Below are 20,298 nucleotides of genomic sequence, written 5' to 3'. Positions count from 1 at the left end.
AGGTTTGCTCTTTTTCCCGGGTAGTCTCAGAGGAATACCCCCTAAATTTAGTGAACCCAAAATGTCAAAGAAGGGGTATTCCGCTGAAGAGGCCTACAGGATTCTGGCCCTGATGGATGAAAGCGATGGGGACGCCTCATCCGCTGAATCCAGTGGTTCAGAATATGAACCTGTAGACAGCAGTGGCACTCTAACCGCTAGTGAGGATGACGAGGTAGAGGTCCCTACTACGGCCAGACGTACCCGATCCCATGTAAGAGTTCTGCCTACCCTGCATGATGATCCTCATTTGCAGCAGAGTGGTGCTAGCGCTGATCTTGTTTATGGTGCGGTATACACCAGCAGCGCAGCACATCCTGGACCTTCTACCAGCACTGCCGTATTCCCTGGTGAAGTGGCGAGCACCAGAAGGGCAGTTCCAGCTGGTACGGTGGCACGTGCAATAACTCCCCTGTCGCAGCCACCGCGTTCACAGGCCCGTAGAACCCCTAGTCTCCCAGAGGTGCTGGCAAATCCTAATTGGCAATCCCCTGCTTCCGCCGCACCCGTATTGCCCCCTTTCACCGCCCAGTCTGGAGTTCGCGTGGAGACGGCTCATTTAGGATCGGCCCTTCAGTTTTTTGAGCTGTTCTTCACCGCGGATCTCTATGACCTAGTTGTGGCAGAAACCAACCGCTACGCCACACAGTTTATTACCGCCAATCCGGAAAGCTACTATGCCCAGCCTTACCGGTGGAAACCAGTCACAGTTTCAGAGTTTAAAATTTTTTTGGGCCTTATCCTCAGCATGGGTCTAACTAAAAAAAATGTATTGCGGTCATATTGGTCTAAAGACCCAATACATTACATGCCCATGTTCTCTGCTGCAATGTCTAGGGCACGTTTTGAGGTCATCATGTGCTTTATGCATTTTACGGACAATAGCACCTGTCATCCAAGAGGCCACCCTGCTTATGACTGGCTCCACAAAATTCGGCCCCTCATAGACCATTTGTCATCCAGATTTGCAGATGCGTATACCCCTAATCAAAACATCTGCATAGACGAGTCCCTAGTACATTTTACCGGGCGCCTTGGCATAAAACAGTACATCCCCAGCAAGCGCGCCCGGTATGGGGTCAAACTGTATAAGCTCTGTGAAAGGGCCACAGGCTATACATATCGTTTCAGGGTCTATGAGGGAAAAGACTCAAAACTGGAGCCGGTCGGATGTCCTGACTACCTGGGGAGCAGTGGCAAGATTGTCTGGGACTTGGTGTCACCCTTACTCCACAAGGGGTACCACTTATACGTGGACAATTTTTACTCAAGCGTGGCCCTCTTTCGGCACTTACATCTAGTCGGTATTCAATGCAGTGGCACCGCGCGACCTAGTCGCCGGGGCTTCCCCCAACGGCTCGTTAGTACCCGACTTGCACGGGGGGAGAGGGCTGCCTTGTGTGACCAAGAACTGCTCGCGGTGAAGTGGAGGGACAAGAGGGACGTTTACCTTCTGTCCACCATTCACGCAGACACGACTGTCCAAATTGAACGGGCAACTGGAGTCATTGTGAAACCCCTCTCTGTCCACGACTATAACCTTCAAATGGGAGGGGTGGACTTCAATGACCAGATATTGGCTCCCTATTTAGTTTCCCGACGCACCAGACGCTGGTATAAGAAGGTGTCTGTTTATTTAATTCAATTGGCGATGTATAATAGTTTTGCTCTCTACAGTAAGGCTGGGAGAACAGGATCCTTCCTAAAATTCCAGGAAGAGATCATTTCGGAAATCCTGTATCCAGGAGGGTCCATGCCCCAAGGCCCTGATGTAGTGAGCCGGCTACATGGCAGACCCTTCCCGTCTGTCTATCCTGGTACCCCAACTCAACGTTCCCCAAGAAAAAGATGTCGTGTCTGTAGCAGGGGTGGAATAAGGCGTGACACCACCTTTTTTTGTCCTGACTGTCCTGACCAGCCTGCCCTATGCATAGGGGAGTGTTTCCGCAAGTTCCACACTCAGGTACACTATTAGCATAGGGATTGCGTACACAGGACAGGCACACAGGGGTCTTAGGGCCCTTTCACACAGAGCTGCCACAAACCTCTCCTTTCACCTGGGACAAAGTGCATAATGTACTTCGCCACATCTCTGGGCGATTTGCGCTTTGCACATTGTCCCATGGGGAAGAAGAGTTTTCTCCTATAAAGGTAAAAAAAAAAAAAAAACACCGGTAAGCAAAAAAGTTATTGTTCTATTTCAAAAGTTTATAAAAGTTAATGTTCTCTAAAGTTAATGTTAATAAATTTATTGCGTTGCGGCCTGGGTTTTTTTTTTTTTTTTCTTTTTTTACCTTCTAGGTGGACCAAGCGATCAAGCAGCTGCAGCACTGATGTGCATTCTGACAGAAGCATTGCGCTGCTGTCAGATTACACAAAGGTCGGTGTATGCGGCGCTGCAAGACGAGATTTCTCCTCTGCAGTAAAAGATACGTTTGCCGAGGCATATGAGCTGAGGAGGTGGCGGTGTTCATATGCTTTGGCAAACACTTTGTATATATATATAAAAAAATAATAATAATCCCGGCAATGATTTATTCATCCACATCGATTGATGTGAATGGAGAAATCTGGTTTGCCAGGGCATACGAGCTAAGTGGGTATAGATGTTGGGCGGAGCGCCTATGTCCTGGCAGACGCCTTTCCCCTCCTTTTTTTTTTTGGCAGAGATTTTTTCATCCACATTGATCGATGCGAATGAAGAAATCTGTGCCGTTCATTTTTTCTTTCAGCCCAGAGGCTGAACGAAAAAAAAAAATCTCATTACCCGTATGCTCAATATAAGGAGAATAGCAGAAACTCCTAATGCTGGCCATACATGTAATGACTGCGGAGACCCTCAAATGCCAGGGCAGTACAAACACCCCACAAATGACACCATTTTGGAAAGAAGACACCCCAAGGTATTCGCTGAGGGGCATATTGAGTCCATGAAAGATTTAAATTTTTGTCCCAAGTTAGCGGAAAGGGAGACTTTGTGAGAAAAAACAAAAAAAATCAATTTCCGCTAACTTGTGCCAAAAAAAAAAAAATTCTATGAACTCGCCATGCCCCTCATTGAATACCTTGGGGTGTCTTCTTTCCAAAATGGGGTCACATGTGGGGTATTTATACTGCCCTGGCATTTCAGGGGCCCTAAAGCGTGCGAAGAAGTCTGGGATCCAAATGTCTAAAAATGCCCTCCTAAAAGGAATGTGGGCCCCTTTGCGCATCTAGGCTGCAAAAAAGTGTCACACATGTGGTATCGCCGTACTCAGGAGAAGTTGGGGAATGTGTTTTGGGGTGACATTTTACATATACCCATGCTGGGTGAGATAAATATCTTGGTCAAATGCCAACTTTGTATAAAAAAATGGGAAAAGTTGTCTTTTGCCGAGATATTTCTCTCACCCAGCATGGGTATATGTAAAAAGACACCCCAAAACACATTGCCCAACTTCTTCTGAGTACGGCGATACCACATGTGTGACTTTTTTTTGCAGCCAAGGTGGGCAAATGGGCCCACATTCCAAAGAGCACCTTTCGGATTTCACAGGCCAATTTTACAGATTTTGATTTCAAACTACTTTGCATGCATTAGGGCCCCTAAAATGCCAGGGCAGTATAACTACCCCACAAGTGACCCCATTTTGGAAAGAAGACACCCCAAGGTATTCCGTGAGGGGCATGGCGAGTTCCTAGAATTTTTTATTTTTTGTCACAAGTTAGCGGAAAATGATGATTTTTTTCTTTTTATTTTTTTCCTTACAAAGTCTCATATTCCGCTAACTTGTGACAAAAAATAAAAACTTCCATGAACTCACTATGCCCATCATGAAATACCTTGGGGTGTCTTCTTTCCAAAATGGGGTCACTTGTGGGGTAGTTATACTGCCCTGGCATTTTAGGGGCCCAAATGCGTGCAAAGTAGTTTGAAATCAAAATGTGTAAAAAATGGCCTGTGAAATCCGAAAGGTGCTATTTGGAATGTGGGCCCCTTTGCCCACCTAGGCTGCAAAAAAGTGTCACACATGTGGTATCGCCGTACTCAGGAGAAGTTGGGGAATGTGTTTTGGGGTGTCATTTTACATATACCCATGCTGGGTGAGATAAATATCTTGGTCAAATGCCAACTTTGTATAAAAAAATGGGAAAAGTTGTCTTTTGCCGAGATATTTCTCTCACCCAGCATGGGTATATGTAAAAAGACACCCCAAAACACATTGCCCAACTTCTTCTGAGTACGGCGATACCACATGTGTGACACTTTTTTGCAGCCAAGGTGGGCAAATGGGCCCACATTCCAAAGAGCACCTTTCGGATTTCACCGGCCATTTTTTACAGATTTTGATTTCAAACTACTTTGCACGCATTAGGGCCCCTAAAATGCCAGGGCAGTATAACTACCCCACAAGTGACCCCATTTTGGAAAAAAGACACCCCAAGGTATTCCGTGAGGGGCATGGCGAGTTCCTAGAATTTTTTGTCACAAGTTAGCGGAAAATTATGATTTTTTTTTTTCTTACTAAGTCTCATATTCCGCTAACTTGTGACAAAAAATAAAAACTTCCATGAACTCACTATGCCCATCATGAAATACCTTGGGGTGTCTTCTTTCCAAAATGGGGTCACTTGTGGGGTAGTTATACTGCCCTGGCATTTTAGGGGCCCAAATTCGTGCGAAGTAGTTTGAAATCAAAATGTGTAAAAAATGGCCTGTGTAATCCGAAAGGTGCTCTTTGGAATGTGGGCCCCTTTGCCCACCTAGGCTGCAAAAAAGTGTCACACATGTGGTATCGCCGTACTCAGGAGAAGTTGGGCAATGTGTTTTGGGGTGTCTTTTTACATATACCCATGCTGGGTGAGAGAAATATCTCGGCAAAAGACAACTTTTCCCATTTTTTTTATACAAAGTTGGCATTTGACCAAGATATTTATCTCACCCAGCATGGGTATATGTAAAATGACACCCCAAAACACATTGCCCAACTTCTCCTGAGTACGGCGATACCACATGTGTGACACTTTTTTGCAGCCTAGGTGGGCAAAGGGGCCCACATTCCAAAGAGCACCTTTCGGATTTCACAGGCCATATTTTACACATTTTGATTTCAAACTACTTTGCACGCATTTGGGCCCCTAAAATGCCAGGGCAGTATAACTACCCCACAAGTGACCCCATTTTGGAAAGAAGACACCCCAAGGTATTTCATGATGGGCATAGTGAGTTCATGGAAGTTTTTATTGTTTGTCACAAGTTAGTGGAATATGAGACTTTGTAAGGAAAAAAATAAAATAAAAAAAATTCATCATTTTCCGCTAACTTGTGACAAAAAATAAAAAGTTCTATGAACTCACTATGCCCATCAGCGAATACCTTAGGGTGTCTACTTTCCAAAATGGGGTCATTTGTGGGGTGTTTGTACTGTCTGGCCATTGTAGAACCTCAGGAAACATGACAGAAAGTCAGAGCTGCTTCAAAAAGCGGAAATTCACTTTTTTGTACCATAGTTTGTAAACGCTATAACTTTTACCCAAACCATTTTTTTTTACCCAAACATTATTTTTAATCAAAGACATGTAGAACAATAAATTTAGAGAAAAATTTGCAAAAAAATCTTTAAATTTCGATTAATAACAAAAAAAGTAAAAATGTCAGCAGCAATGAAATACCACCAAATGAAAGCTCTATTAGTGAGAAGAAAAGGAGGTAAAATTCATTTGGGTGGTAATTTGCATGACCGAGCAATAAACCGTTAAAATTGTGAAGTGCCGATTTGGAAAAAAGGGCCTGGTCACTAGTGGGGTATAAACCTGTGGTCCTTAAGTGGTTAAGCAAACTGAAATAACCTTATTGAATTAGGTACAGGAAGTTAGGGGAAAGGTCCTTATAAAGCCTGTAGCAAGCACTGCATGTACCCGCCAATACTCCAAGAGCAAAGTCATAGCATTAGTGCTATACTTGCAGTACATAAAAATATGTGCACATTTTTTATTGAAATTGTGTGGGCCCATCTACTACTGAAAATGTGTCCTCATTAGATGGAAAACTATACTATCAGAGTTGCCTCTCCTGAGCCTAAAACTACAATATGAATCTGAGGTGATTCAGTTCAGTGATGGATGTCACATGACTCCAATTCTCTCAACAACAATATGCAGGAATCTAAGATGTTTCCCATGTAGCTGACCCCTGTAATGAGATATAAGCATAGTCTAGTGAATTAAGCGGGTGGATGGGTTGACATAACTGATTTTATATATATATATATGTATGTGTGTGTGTGTATATATATATATATATATATATATATATATTATATTTTTAGCACATAAGTTTATGCTGGGGATGACATTTTCTTGGCATGGAATATGGATGACATTTCTAAAATGTCATGCACTTTGCTTGTATTGTAAATTCTGCTGATGTTATACATACAATTTTGCTTTAAAGAATACTCCAGAGCAGAATTTTAAAGCTCTTACTGCCTAATAGTAAATCTGTCTTAGTTGTCCATAGCAACCATTCAGAGCTCAACTTTCATTTTCTAAGAGCTCTAAGATGAGCTCTGATTGGTTGCTATTGGCAACTAAGACTGATTTATTATTCAGTTTGATAACAGTGGTTTTAAAAATGGTGTTCTCCCTGGAGAACCGGAAAAGGAACACGAATAGTGGGCCCAAATTTCTTCAAATCTACTCTGAATATCGGAATTTACTTGGACATCTTTGAAAATTTTTACAACTAACTAAAACCAGAAGGAAAAATGTCCTTCTTTTTCCAACAAGATGGGACACCACGCCTCACCGAACTCACTGGCACAGGTTTATGAACTGTTTACAGAGGAGCGAACTGTGAGCAAGGGGTTATGGCCACCATGTTCTCCAGACTTGTCCACATGCAGTTTTTATCTGTGGGGAAATGTAAAACAGAAAGTGTCCGTAAAAATCCACATCCCCTGGATGAAGTCAAGGAGAACATCATACACCCGATCCGCAGCATCACTGCTGAAGAGCTGCAAGCAGTATCAGCCAACCTAATCTGATGTGCCCAAAGATGCAGAGACCTAAACGAGGACCACTTTCACCATCTTTTCTGACTTGTGGGTAATTTAAAAAAAAAATCCACTTGCTCGCTCATCTTGTCATACTATCGCTGCAGATGGGTTACTTTTTCGAGGGCCACCCTGTATCATAAACCTATTTTCATTTTAAAGTTTATTTTCATCAACTACTCTAGGTGCCAGTTGTCTTGGTTATTTTTTTATTTTTTATTTAACTCATTTGCAGTTTTCTCTTATCCCTGTGCTTGAATCCTACTACCTGGTTTCTCATGTCTGCTGTCCCATCATGCCTTAGGACAGTGGGCATCAATAAGACAGGACACTAACCACGCCCTTTTGTTCTTACTAATGACGTTTCCTATGTCCTTCATTAGAAGACTCCAATGAAGGAAGCAACCAACAGCAACTGAATATTAAAATAGATTTGCCACAGGGCACAATGGTAGGCTAATAACTTTAGAACAAGGCAGTTCTGATAAATGGTTGTTTTGGGGAAAATGATATAATAGCAACATCTGTTGGGTGGGATACAGTTACATTAGTGGCACAACCCCATTAAATAAATTGTGTCTTCAAGATTGTAGCTTTTCATATTAGGAGATCAAAACCAAACTAGGGTGTGTAACTGCATCTACTAAACAACCCCCTGTAATGAATAATAAAATGTGCTCCACTGGACACACGCTTTAAGAGGCTATACTGTGCCTAAAGGATGCTTGACTGCAAGAGTCTTCACAGTACATACTCATGAGATACATTCTTTAAATCTTATTAGGAGATCAGCAATCTTTCAAGTTCAGTATAAATTGTCTTCCTCTATTCTCAGATGATTGAACAAAACACACCTAAAGGCTCCTTTACACAGTCCGATAATTATTAGGAAGGAGCGTTTCTAGAAATACTAGTCCCAGATAATTGCCAAAACAAACAAAAGCTTGATCACTTGTCCCCATTTAGTGGATATGATTGCTGCATATAAATGCAGCTGTCACCTCCTCTGCTGAGTAGGCAATTATCGGGAACAAGCAGATATGCTGTGTCAGCTTGTTTAAAGTGACCATTAGATCCCTATTGTATGTCTACAAAATTAAGGAACAATTTGTTAATACAGAAAAAAATATAGAAAGATAGATAAGAACAATAGTTAAAAGATTGACCAAACATGAAAAATGCTTTGTGTATATAGGGAAAACAACTTCATCATACATGACAAAGTGATCATTTCTCATTAATTAAATAGATTATTCAAAGTCTTCTCAATCGTGTGATATTGTTCAGTTGTAGCATGTTGATGGGTATCTCCTAACATGTCTTTACTATATTATTTCCATGGATATCTATGCAAGCAATTTGTATGTATACAGTTTAAAGCACCATTAATTAATATTTTCAGTTTGTGCAATTTGCTGTCACTGTTGAGAATGTATGACTAATCTATGGTAAACATCCAGTTATGCTTCAAATACATCCTACTTGGTTTCATCGTTAGGCCTCATGCACACGAACGTTTTTTTTCACGGTCCGCAAAAACAGGGTCCGTAGGTCCGTGATCCGTGACCGTTTTTTCGTCCGTGGGTCTTCCTTGATTTTTGGCGGATCCACGGACATGAAAAAAAAGTCATTTTGGTGTCCGCCTGGCCGTGCGGAGCCAAACGGATCCGTCCTGAATTACAATGCAAGTCAATGGGGACGGATCCGTTTGACGTTGACACAATATGGTGCCATTTCAAACGGATCCATCCCCATTGACTTTCAATGTAAAGTCCGGAGTCCCTTTTATACCATCAGATCGGAGTTTTCTCCAATCCGATGGTATATTTTAACTTGAAGCGTCCCCATCACCATGGGAACGCCTCTATGTTAGAATATACTGTTGGATATGAGTTAGATCGTGAAACCTCATTTCCGACAGTATATTCTAACACAGAGGCGTTCCCATGGTGATGGGGACGCTTCTAGTTAGAATATACTACAAACTGTGTACATGACTGCCCCCTGCTGCCTAGCAGCATCCGATCTCTTACAGGGGGCCGTGATCAGCACAATTAACCCCTCAGGTGCCGCACCTGAAGGGGTTAATTGTACTATCATATCCCCCTGTAAGAGATCAGGGCTGCCAGGCAGCAGGGGGCAGACCCCCCCCCCCCCCTCCCCAGTTTGAATATCATTGGTGGCCAGTGCGGCCCCCCCCCCTTCCTCCCTCTATTGTAATAAATCGTTGGTGGCACAGTGTGCCCCCCCCTTCCTCCCTCTATTGTAATAATTCATAACATCACCATGGGAACGCTTCTGTGTTAGAATATACTGTCGGTTCTGAGTTTTCACGAAGTGAAAACTCAGCTTTGAAAAAGCTTTTATGCAGACGGATCTTCGGATCCGTCTGTATAAAAACTAACCTACGGCCACGGATCACGGACACGGATGCCAATCTTGTGTGCATCCGTGTTCTTTCACGGACCCATTGACTTGAATGGGTCCGTGAACCGTTGGCCGTGAAAAAAATAGGACAGGTCATATTTTTTTCACGGCCAGGAAACACGGCTCACGGATGCGGCTGCCAAACGGTGCATTTTCCGTTTTTTCCACGGACCCATTGAAAGTCAATGGGTCCGCGAAAAAAAACGGAAAACGGCACAACGGCCACGGATGCACACAACGGTCGTGTGCATGAGGCCTTATGCTGCTGAAAATACATCAGTCATGGTTTTACTACAAGGCATGTACCTGCCATACATTCTAAGGCCTCTTTCACACTAACGTTTTTTTTTTCCATTTTGCAGGCCGTTTTTTGCGTTCCGTATACGGTCCGTATACGGAACCATTCATTTCAATGGTTTCGCAAAAAAAAACGGAATGTACTCCGTATGCATTCCGTTTCCGTATTTCCATTTTTCCATTCCGTTGAAAGATAGAACATGTCCTATTATTGACCGCAAATCACGTTCCGTGGCTCCATTCAAGTCAATGCGTCTGCCAAAAAAACGGAACGCATACGGAAATGCATCTGTATGTCTTCCATATCCGTTCCGTTTTTGCGGAAACATCTATTGAAAATGTTATGCCCAGCCCAATTTTTTCTATGTAATTACTGTATACTGTATATGCCATACGGAAAAATGGAACGGAAAAACGGAACCGAAACGGAAACACAACTGAAACAAAAAAACGGAACAACGGATCCGTGAAAAACGGACCGCAAAATACTGAAATAGCCATACGGTAGTGTGAAAGAGGCCTAAAGGAAATGCATTTTTTTGATCCTGCCTAGAGTGCAGGTGTTCCATTAAAAGAAATGAGCCAGAGCCTTTTCTACAATTCAGGCTAGCAGGTGGCAGGCTAGCAGGTGGCAAAATTTTAATATGGCAATCTATGTTCCATTATTCTATACAAATTGCAATCTGATGATTGCATGTTACTGTCCATTTGGGGACCTAAATAAAAAGTAAAGAAAAGTTTTAATAAATATAAAAAAAAAAAATAAAAAAAAAAATTTAAATCTTTCCCCAAAATCAAAATAAATAAACAACAAAAAAAAAATATCACGGGCATTGTCTTGTGCGAAAATGCTTGCTTGTACTGTTAAAATCTAAAAACAAAAAATTGAATGTCATAACAGAAAAAAAAATCTAATGGTCGATTTGCCATTTTGCATAACTTCATCTCCCCAAAACATTTTAATAAAAAGTTATCAAATAGTCATACCCAACCCAAAATGATATCAATATAAAATACAGATCAGAAAAAAATGAGCCCTCCGCAGACATAACTTTAAAAAGTAATGGGGCGTAAGAATATGACTATTAGAGATGAGTGAATCGAAGCTGACGAAGTGGAATTCATTACAAATTTCAGGAAAAATTTGATTTGCACTGAATGCGAATTTCCTCGTTCTTCGTGGTAACAAATTGCATTTTTCCTAAAATGGCTGCTGCACGTGTGAGGAGATGGAGAAAAGAACTCTGGGAAGGCGGGATCACCCATATTGACATGTAAGCAGCCAATCAGCAGCCAGCCAGGCCTGTGATGTCACAGCCCTATAAATACGGCAGCTATCTTAGATTCTGCCATTTACCAGCGTACTTAGTGTAGGGAGAGACGTGTCTGCAGGCGCTAGGGACAGTGATAGAAAAATGTAAAAAAAAAGCGATTTTCAAGTGCAGGGAAAGATTGATTATTCAAGGTGTAGGGAAAGGATAGGGAGGAATCATCCCACTGCATTTCTGTTGAACAGGGTTCAGTAGGAGAGGTTACAGCCTGGGTAATAGGAACAATCCGATTACACTTTGCTGCACTGACTGGGGATTCAAATTGCCATTATACAGCTCTGTATTCCAGCAAACGTTCTTATTAGGGTGCAAGTGCTGTTTGATACAGCCATTACAGCCATTAACAGGGTTTATTACAAGGAAATAGTTCTACGTTTTATTTGACCTTGTGCGGTGCAGTTATATGTTCTAAAGCATTTTTTGGCTTGTATTAGTGGGAAAAAAGGACTTATTAGCCGTTGTGTGGTGAAGTGCAAAAATTAAAGCCCTTTTTGTCGTGCATTAGAGGCAAAAGTAAAATATATTTGCAGCTCAGCAGTGCAGTTATATGTTCTAAAGCATTTTTTGGCTTGTATTAGTGGGAAAAAAGGACTTATTAGCCGTTGTGTGGTGAAGTGCAAAAACTACAGCCCCTTTTGTCGTGTATTAGTGGCAAAAGTAAAATATATTTGCAGCTCAGCGGTGCAGTTATATGTTCTAAAGCCTTTTGTGGCGTGCATTAGTGGGAAAAGGAAAAATATATTTGCCGCTCAGCGGTTCAGTGAGATATTTTACAGCCCAGTTTGCTGTGTATTAGTGGTGAAATACAAATATATTCACCGTTCATCATGCACTAATTTGTTGATAAGCTTTTTGTGTAAAAATAAAAATAAATTAGGTCCTAATTGCCGTTCAGCGGTGCAGTTATATGTGGTAAAGCTTCTTTTTTGGAAAATGTATGAGTAAATGTGCACCTCCTTTTGTGGTATGGGCCAACGTACTTAGTAGTAAAATTATTTCTGTGACACTGGCTTTTTTTCAGAAAAAAAAGGAATACGTGAATGTACACCTCCTTTTGCGGTATGGACCGACTTACTTAGTGGTGAAATTCTTTCTGTGACACTGGCTTTTTTTTGCAAAATATGTGGGTGAATGTACACATCCTTTTGTGGTATGTAGGGATGAGCGAACCCGAACTGTATAGAATTTTGGGGTGTCCGTGACACGGACCCGAACCCGAACATTTTCGTAAAAGTCCGGGTTCGGGTTCTGTGTTCGGCGCTTTCTTGGCGCTTTTTGAAAGGCTGCAAAGCAGCCAATCAACAAGCGTCATACTACTTGGCCCAAGAGGCCATCACAGCCATGCCTACTATTGGCATGGCTGTGATTGGCCAGTGCACCATGTGACCCAGCCTCTATTTAAGCTGGAGTCACGTAGCGCCGCACGTCACTCTGCTATGATCAGTATAGGGAGAGGTTGCAGCTGCGATGTTAGGGCGAGATTAGGCAGATTAACTCCTCCAAAAGACTTCATTCTGTGATCGATCTGCAGCTGTGGATCATTGAAGTGCTATTATTGACTTGCTTACTTTTTTGAGGCTGCCCAGAGCGTTTTTAGATCACTTTTTTTCTGGGGTGATCGGCGGCCATTTTGTGACTTGTGGTGCGCCAGCACGAGCTATCACCAAGTGTATTTAACCATCGATAGTGTGGTTATTTTGTGCTATATCCTACATCAGCTGCAGGCTGAGCCTGTGTCACCCAAGTGTATTTAACCATCGATAGTGTGGTTATTTTGTGCTATATCCTACATCAGCTGCAGGCTGAGCCTGTGTCACCCAAGTGCATTTAACCATCAACAGTCTGATTATTTTTTGGCCATATACTACATCTGGTGCAGGCTGAGCCTGTGTCACCCAAGTGCATTTAACCATCAACAGTCTGATTATTTTTTGGCCATATACTACATCTGGTGCAGGCTGAGCCTGTGTCACCCAAGTGCATTTAACCATCAACAGTGTGGTTATTTTTTGGCCATATATTACATCAGGGGCAAGTTGAGCCTGTCACCCAGCGCCTAAAAAATAGACCTGACATTTCTATTCAACCAAATCTGTACTGTTTTAGCTGGTCAAGTTATTTGTAGTGACCGTAAAAGCACACTTTTTTTTCTGGTTTGAAAAAGCATTCCCAAATTTGCCATTCTCAAAATAACTAGTTTCTGGTATTTGAGGCCTACTTGAAATCTATCCCAAAAAGAAAATCTTACATTGAAGGTATTGATAGTGTCATTCAGAAAAACCTAAGACACACGCTAGCGTGCTGATAGAAGTGTGATTCTGTGATTAAACCTATACCTGTCACACAGCGCAAAAAAAAACAGGTCTCACATCTCTATTCAACCAAATCTGCACTGTTTTAGCTGGTCAAGTTATTTGTAGTGACCGTAAAAGCAGACTTTTTGTTCTGGGTTGAAAAAGCATTTCCAAATTTGCCATTCTCAAAATAACTAGTTTCTGGTATTTGAGGCCTACTTAAAATCTATCCCAAAAAGAAAATCTTACATTGAAGGTATTGATAGTGTCATTCAGAAAAACCTAAGACACACACTAGCGTGCTGATAGAAGTGTGATTCTGTGATTAAACCTATACCTGTCACACAGCACAAAAAAAAACAGGTCTCACATCTCTATTCAACCAAATCTGCACTGTTTTAGCTGGTCAAGTTATTTGTAGTGACCGTAAAAGCAGACTTTTTGTTCTGGGTTGAAAAAGCATTCCCAAATTTGCCATTCTCAAAATAACTAGTTTCTGGTATTTAAGGCCTACTTGAAATCTATCCCAAAAAGAAAATCTTACATTGAAGGTATTGATAGTGTCATTCAGAAAAACCTAAGACACACGCTAGTGTGCTGATAGAAGTGTGATTCTGTGATTAAACCTATACCTGTCACACAGCGCAAAAAAAAACAGGTCTCACATCTCTATTTAACCAAATCTGCACTGTTTTAGCTGGTCAAGTTATTTGTAGTGACCGTAAAAGCAGACTTTTTGTTCTGGGTTGAAAAAGCATTCCCAAATTTGCCATTCTCAAAATAACTAGTTTCTGGTATTTGAGGCCTACTTGAAATCTATCCCAAAAAGAAAATCTTACATTGAAGGTATTAATAGTGTCATTCAGAAAAACCTAAGACACACGCTAGCGTGCTGATAGAAGTGTGATTCTGTGATTAAACCTATACCTGTCACACAGCGCAAAAAAAAAACAGGTCTCACATCTCTATTCAACCAAATCTGCACTGTTTTAGCTGGTCAAGTTATTTGTAGTGACCGTAAAAGCACACTTTTTTTTCTGGGTTGAAAAAGCATTCCCAAATTTGCCATTCTCTAAATTGTGGTGAAAAGGAACAATGAGGAAAACATCTAATAAGGGACGCGGACGTGGACATGGTCGTGGTGGTGTTAGTGGACCCTCTGGTGCTGGGAGAGGACGTGGCCGTTCTGCCACAGCCACACGTCCTAGTGAACCAACTACCTCAGGTCCCAGTAGCCAGCAGAATTTACAGCGATATTTGGTGGGGCCCAATGCCGTTCTAAGGATGGTAAGGCCTGAGCAGGTACAGGCATTAGTCAATTGGGTGGCCGACAGTGGATCCAGCACGTTCACATTATCTCCCACCCAGTCTTCTGCAGAAAGCGCACAGATGGCGCATGAAAACCAAGCCCATCGGTCTGTCACATCACCCCCATGCATATCAGGGAAACTGTCTGAGCCTCAAGTTATGCAGCAGTCTCTTATGCTGTTTGAAGACTCTGCTGCCAGGGTTTCCCAAGGGCATCCACCTAGCCCTTCCCCAGGGGTGGAAGAGATAGAATGCACTAACGCACAACCACTTATTTTTCCTAATGATGAGGACATGGGAATACCACCTCAGCACGTCTCTGATGATGACGAAACACAGGTGCCAACTGCTGCATCTTTCTGCAGTGTGCAGACTGAACAGGAGGTCAGGGATCAAGACTGGGTGGAAGACGATGCAGGGGACGATGAGGTCCTAGACCCCACATGGAATGAAGGTTGTGCCACTGACTTTCACAGTTCGGAGGAAGAGGCAGTGGTGAGACCGAGCCAACAGCGTAGCAAAAGAGGGAGCAGTGGGCAAAATCAGAACACCCGCCGCCAAGAGACTCCGCCTGCTACTGACCGCCGCCATCTGGGACCGAGCACCCCAAAGGCAGCTTCAAGGAGTTCCCTGGCATGGCACTTCTTCAAACAATGTGCTGACGACAAGACCCGAGTGGTTTGCACGCTGTGCCATCAGAGCCTGAAGCGAGGCATTAACGTTCTGAACCTTAGCACAACCTGCATGACCAGGCACCTGCATGCAAAGCATGAACTGCAGTGGAGTAAACACCTTAAAAACAAGGAAGTCACTCAGGCTCCCCCTGCTACCTCTTCTGCTGCTGCCGCCTCGGCCTCTTCTGCTGCTGCCGCCGCCTCGGCCTCTTCTGCTGCTGCTGCCGCCGCCTCGGCCTCTTCCTCCGCCTCTGGAGGAACGTTGGCACCTGCCGCCCAGCAAACATGGGATGTACCACCAACACCACCACCTGCGTCACCAAGCATCTCAACCATGTCACACGGCAGCGTTCAGCTCTCCATCTCACAAACATTTGAGAGAAAGCGTAAATTCCCACCTAGCCACCCTCGATCCCTGGCCCTGAATGCCAGCATTTCTAAACTACTGGCCTATGAAATGCTGTCATTCAGGCTGGTGGACACACACAGCTTCAAACAGCTCATGTCACTTGCTGTCCCACAGTATGTTGTTCCCAGCCGCCACTACTTCTCCAAGAGAGCCGTGCCTTCCCTGCACAAACAAGTGTCCGATAAAATCAAGTGTGCACTGCGCAACGCCATCTGTGGCAAGGTCCACCTAACCACAGATACGTGGACCAGTAAGCACGGCCAGGGACGCTATATCTCCCTAACTGCACACTGGGTAAATGTAGTGGCGGCTGGGCCCCAGGCGGAGAGCTGTTTGGCGCACGTCCTTCCGCCGCCAAGGATCGCAGGGCAACATTCTTTGCCTCCTGTCTCCTCCTCCTCCTACTCAGCTTCCTCCTCCTCTTCTTCCACCTGCTCATCCAGTCAGCCACACACCTTCACCACCAACTTCAGCACAGCACGGGGTAAACGTCAGCAGCCCATTCTGAAACTCATATGTTTTGGGGACAGGCCCCACACCGCACAGGAGTTGTGGCGGGGTATAGAACAACAGACCGACGAGTGGTTGCTGCCGGTGAGCCTCAAGCCCGGCCTGGTGGTGTGCGATAATGGGCGAAATCTCGTTGCAGCTCTTGGCCTACCTGGATTGACGCACATCCCTTGCCTGGCGCATGTGCTGAATTTGGTGGTGCAGAAGTTCATTCGCAACTACCCCGACATGTCAGAGCTGCTGCATAAAGTGCGGGCCGTCTGTTCGCGCTTCTGGCGTTCACACCCTCCGCTGCTCGCCTGTCTGCGCTACAGCGGAACTTCGGCCTTCCCGCTCACCGCCTCATATGCGACGTGCCCACCAGGTGGAACTCCACCTTGCATATGCTGGACAGACTGTGCGAGCAGCAGCAGGCCATAGTGGAGTTTCAGCTGCAGCACGCACGGGTCAGTCGCACTGTGGATCAGACCCACTTCACCACCAATGACTGGGCCTCCATGCGAGACCTGTGTGCCCTGTTGCGCTGTTTCGAGTACTCCCCCAACATGGCCAGTGGCGATGACGCCGTTATCAGCGTTACAATACCACTTCTATGTCTCCTTGAGAAAACACTTAGGGCGATGATGGAAGAGGAGGTGGCCCAGGAGGAAGAGGAGGAAGAGGGGTCATTTTTAGCACTTTCAGTCCAGTCTCTTCGAAGTGACTCAGAGGGAGGTTTTTTGCAACACCAGAGGCCAGGTACAAATGTGGCCAGACAGGGCCCACTACTGGAGGACGAGGATGAGGAGGAGGTGGAGGAGGATAAGGATGAAGCATGTTCACAGCGGGGTGGCACCCAAAGCAGCTCGGGCCCATCACTGGTGCGTGGCTGGGGGGAAACACAGGACGATGACGATACGCCTCCCACAGAGGACAGCTTGTCCTTACCTCTGGGCAGCCTGGCACACATGAGCGACTACATGCTGCAGTGCCTGCGCAACGACAGCAGAGTTGCCCACATTTTAACGTGTGCGGACTACTGGGTTGCCACCCTGCTGGATCCCCGGTACAAAGACAATGTGCCCACCTTACTTCCTACACTGGAGCGTGATAGGAAGATGCGCGAGTACAAGCGCACGTTGGTAGACGCGCTACTGAGAGCATTCCCAAATATCACAGGGGAACCAGTGGAAGCCCAAGGCGAAGGCAGAGGAGGAGCAAGAGGTCGCCAACGCAGCTGTGTCACGCCCAGCTCCTCTGAGGGCAGGGTTAGCATGGCAGAGATGTGGAAAAGTTTTGTCAACACGCCACAGCTAAGTGCACCACCACCTGATACGGAACGTGTTAGCAGGAGGCAACATTTCACTAACATGGTGGAACAGTACCTGTGCACACCCCTCACCCGTACTGACTGATGGTTTGGCCCCATTCAACTTCTGGGTCTCCAAATTGTCCACGTGGCCAGAGCTAGCCTTTTATGCCTTGGAGGTGCTGGCCTGCCCGGCGGCCAGCGTTTTGTCTGAACGTGTATTCAGCACGGCAGGGGGCGTCATTACAGACAAACGCAGCCGCCTGTCTACAGCCAATGTGGACAAGCTGACGTTCATAAAAATGAACCAGGCATGGATCCCACAGGCCCTGTCCATCCCTTGTGCAGATTAGATATTAACTACCTCCCATTAACAATATATTATTCTACTCCAGGGCACTTCCTCATTCAATACTATTTTTAATTTCATTTTACCATTATATTGCGGGGCAACCCAAAGTTGAATGAACCTCTCCTCTGTCTGGGTGCCGGGGCCTAAATGTGTGACAGTGGCCTGTTCCAGTGGTGGGTGACGTGAAGCCTGATTCTCTGCTATGACATGAATACAGATTCTGTGCTGACATAAGGCCAGATTCTCTGTTACGGGACCGCTCTCCTCTGTCTGGGTGCCGGGGCCTAAATGTGTGACAGTGGCCTGTTCCAGTGGTGGGTGACGTGAAGCCTGATTCTCTGCTATGACATGAATACAGATTCTGCGCTGACATAAGGCCAGATTCTCTGTTACGGGACCTCTCTCCTCTGCCTGGGTGCCTGGGCCTAAATGTGTGACAGTGGCCTGTTCCAGTGGTGGGTGACGTGAAGACTGATTCTCTGCTATGACATGAAGACAGATTCTGCGCTGACATAAGGCCAGATTCTCTGTTACGGGACCGCTCTCCTCTGTCTGGGTGCCGTGGCCTAAATGTGTGACAGTGGCCTGTTCCAGTGGTGGGTGACGTGAAGCCTGATTCTCTGCTATGACATGAAGACAGATTCTGCGCTGACATAAGGCCAGATTCTCTGTTACGGGACCTCTCTCCTCTGCCTGGGTGCCTGGGCCTAAATGTGTGACAGTGGCCTGTTCCAGTGGTGGGTGACGTGAAGCCTGATTCTCTGCTATGACATGAAGACAGATTCTGCGCTGACATAAGGCCAGATTCTCTGTTACGGGACCGCTCTCCTCTGTCTGGGTGCCGGGGCCTAAATGTGTGACAGTGGCCTGTTCCAGTGGTGGGTGACGTGAAGCCTGATTCTCTGCTATGACATGAATACAGATTCTGCGCTGACATAAGGCCAGATTCTCTGTTACGGGACCTCTCTCCTCTGCCTGGGTGCCTGGGCCTAAATGTGTGACAGTGGCCTGTTCCAGTGGTGGGTGACGTGAAGCCTGATTCTCTGCTATGACATGAAGACAGATTCTGCGCTGACATAAGGCCAGATTCTCTGTTACGGGACCTCTCTCCTCTGCCTGGGTGCCTGGGCCTAAATGTGTGACAGTGGCCTGTTCCAGTGGTGGGTGACGTGAAGCCTGATTCTCTGCTATGACATGAAGACAGATTCTGCGCTGACATAAGGCCAGATTCTCTGTTACGGGACCGCTCTCCTCTGTCTGGGTGCCGGGGCCTAAATGTGTGACAGTGGCCTGTTCCAGTGGTGGGTGACGTGAAGCCTGATTCTCTGCTATGACATGAAGACTGATTCTGCGCTGACATGAAGCCAGATTCTCTGCTATGGCATGAAGAGACTGATTCTCTGCTGACATGAAGCCAGATTCTTTGCTATGGCATGAAGAGACTGATTCTCTGCTGACGTGAAGCCAGATTCTCTGCTATGGGACCTCTGTCCAATTGATATTGGTTCATTTTTATTTTTTTTAATTTTAATTCATTTCCCTATTTACATTTGTTTGCAGGGGATTTACCTACATGTTGCTGCCCTTTTGCAGCCCTCTAGCTCTTTCCTGGGCTGTTTTACAGCCTTTTTAGTGCCCAAAAGTTCGGGTCCCCATTGACTTCAATGGGGTTCGGGTTCGGGAAGAAGTTCGGATCGGGTTCGGATCCCGAACCCGAACATTTCCGGGAAGTTCGGCCGAACTTCTCGAACCCGAACATCCAGGTGTTCGCTCAACTCTAGTGGTATGGACCGACGTACTTAGTGGTGAAATTCTTTATGTGACACTGGCTCCTTTTTGGAAAATGTATGGATGAATATACACCTCCTTTTGCGGTATGGACAGAAGTACTTAGTGGTGAAATTCTTTATGTGACACTGGCTTTTTTCCCGAAAATATAAAGGGAGTGCGCTTCTTCTTGGCGCTAACATTGACTGTAAGGCTGAGTTCATACATGAGTTATTTGGTCAATTTTGGCCCCGTGACTGCACAAATAAGTGAAGTGTATAGTGATTCTAAGTGCAACGCCTGTTATTTGCATGTCATACTGACTCACAGTATTATTTTACTACCAAAGCAGACTCCCTATGCTTGTTACTTCAATGCACAGTGTTCTACACCACTATGAAGGCTCTCTGCAGCCAGTAAATAGCTGTTTTTAACATAATTCACTGCTAATTTATTCGGATCAAACCAAATTTTTCCCCAAAAATTTGTTGAACCGGTGAATCGAATTTTTGAAAAATTCGCTCATCTCTAATGTCTATGAAAAATATATATACAGTACAGACCAAAA

General features: G+C 44.8%; 1 protein-coding gene across 1 annotated transcript in view; it reads left to right on the top strand.

Moving 5' to 3' along the window:
• IMMP2L (inner mitochondrial membrane peptidase subunit 2) overlaps positions 1–20,298 on the top strand; it is a 1,418,140-nt gene that overhangs the window by 1,270,241 nt on the left and 127,601 nt on the right. The window lies entirely within an intron of this gene.

The sequence above is a fragment of the Bufo bufo genome, chromosome 1 (assembly GCF_905171765.1).
Source record: "Bufo bufo chromosome 1, aBufBuf1.1, whole genome shotgun sequence".
In the NCBI taxonomy this organism is placed as follows: domain Eukaryota; kingdom Metazoa; phylum Chordata; class Amphibia; order Anura; family Bufonidae; genus Bufo; species Bufo bufo.
The sequence above is the reverse complement of the archived record's forward strand: the minus strand, read 5'-3'. Positions and strand labels throughout refer to the sequence as shown.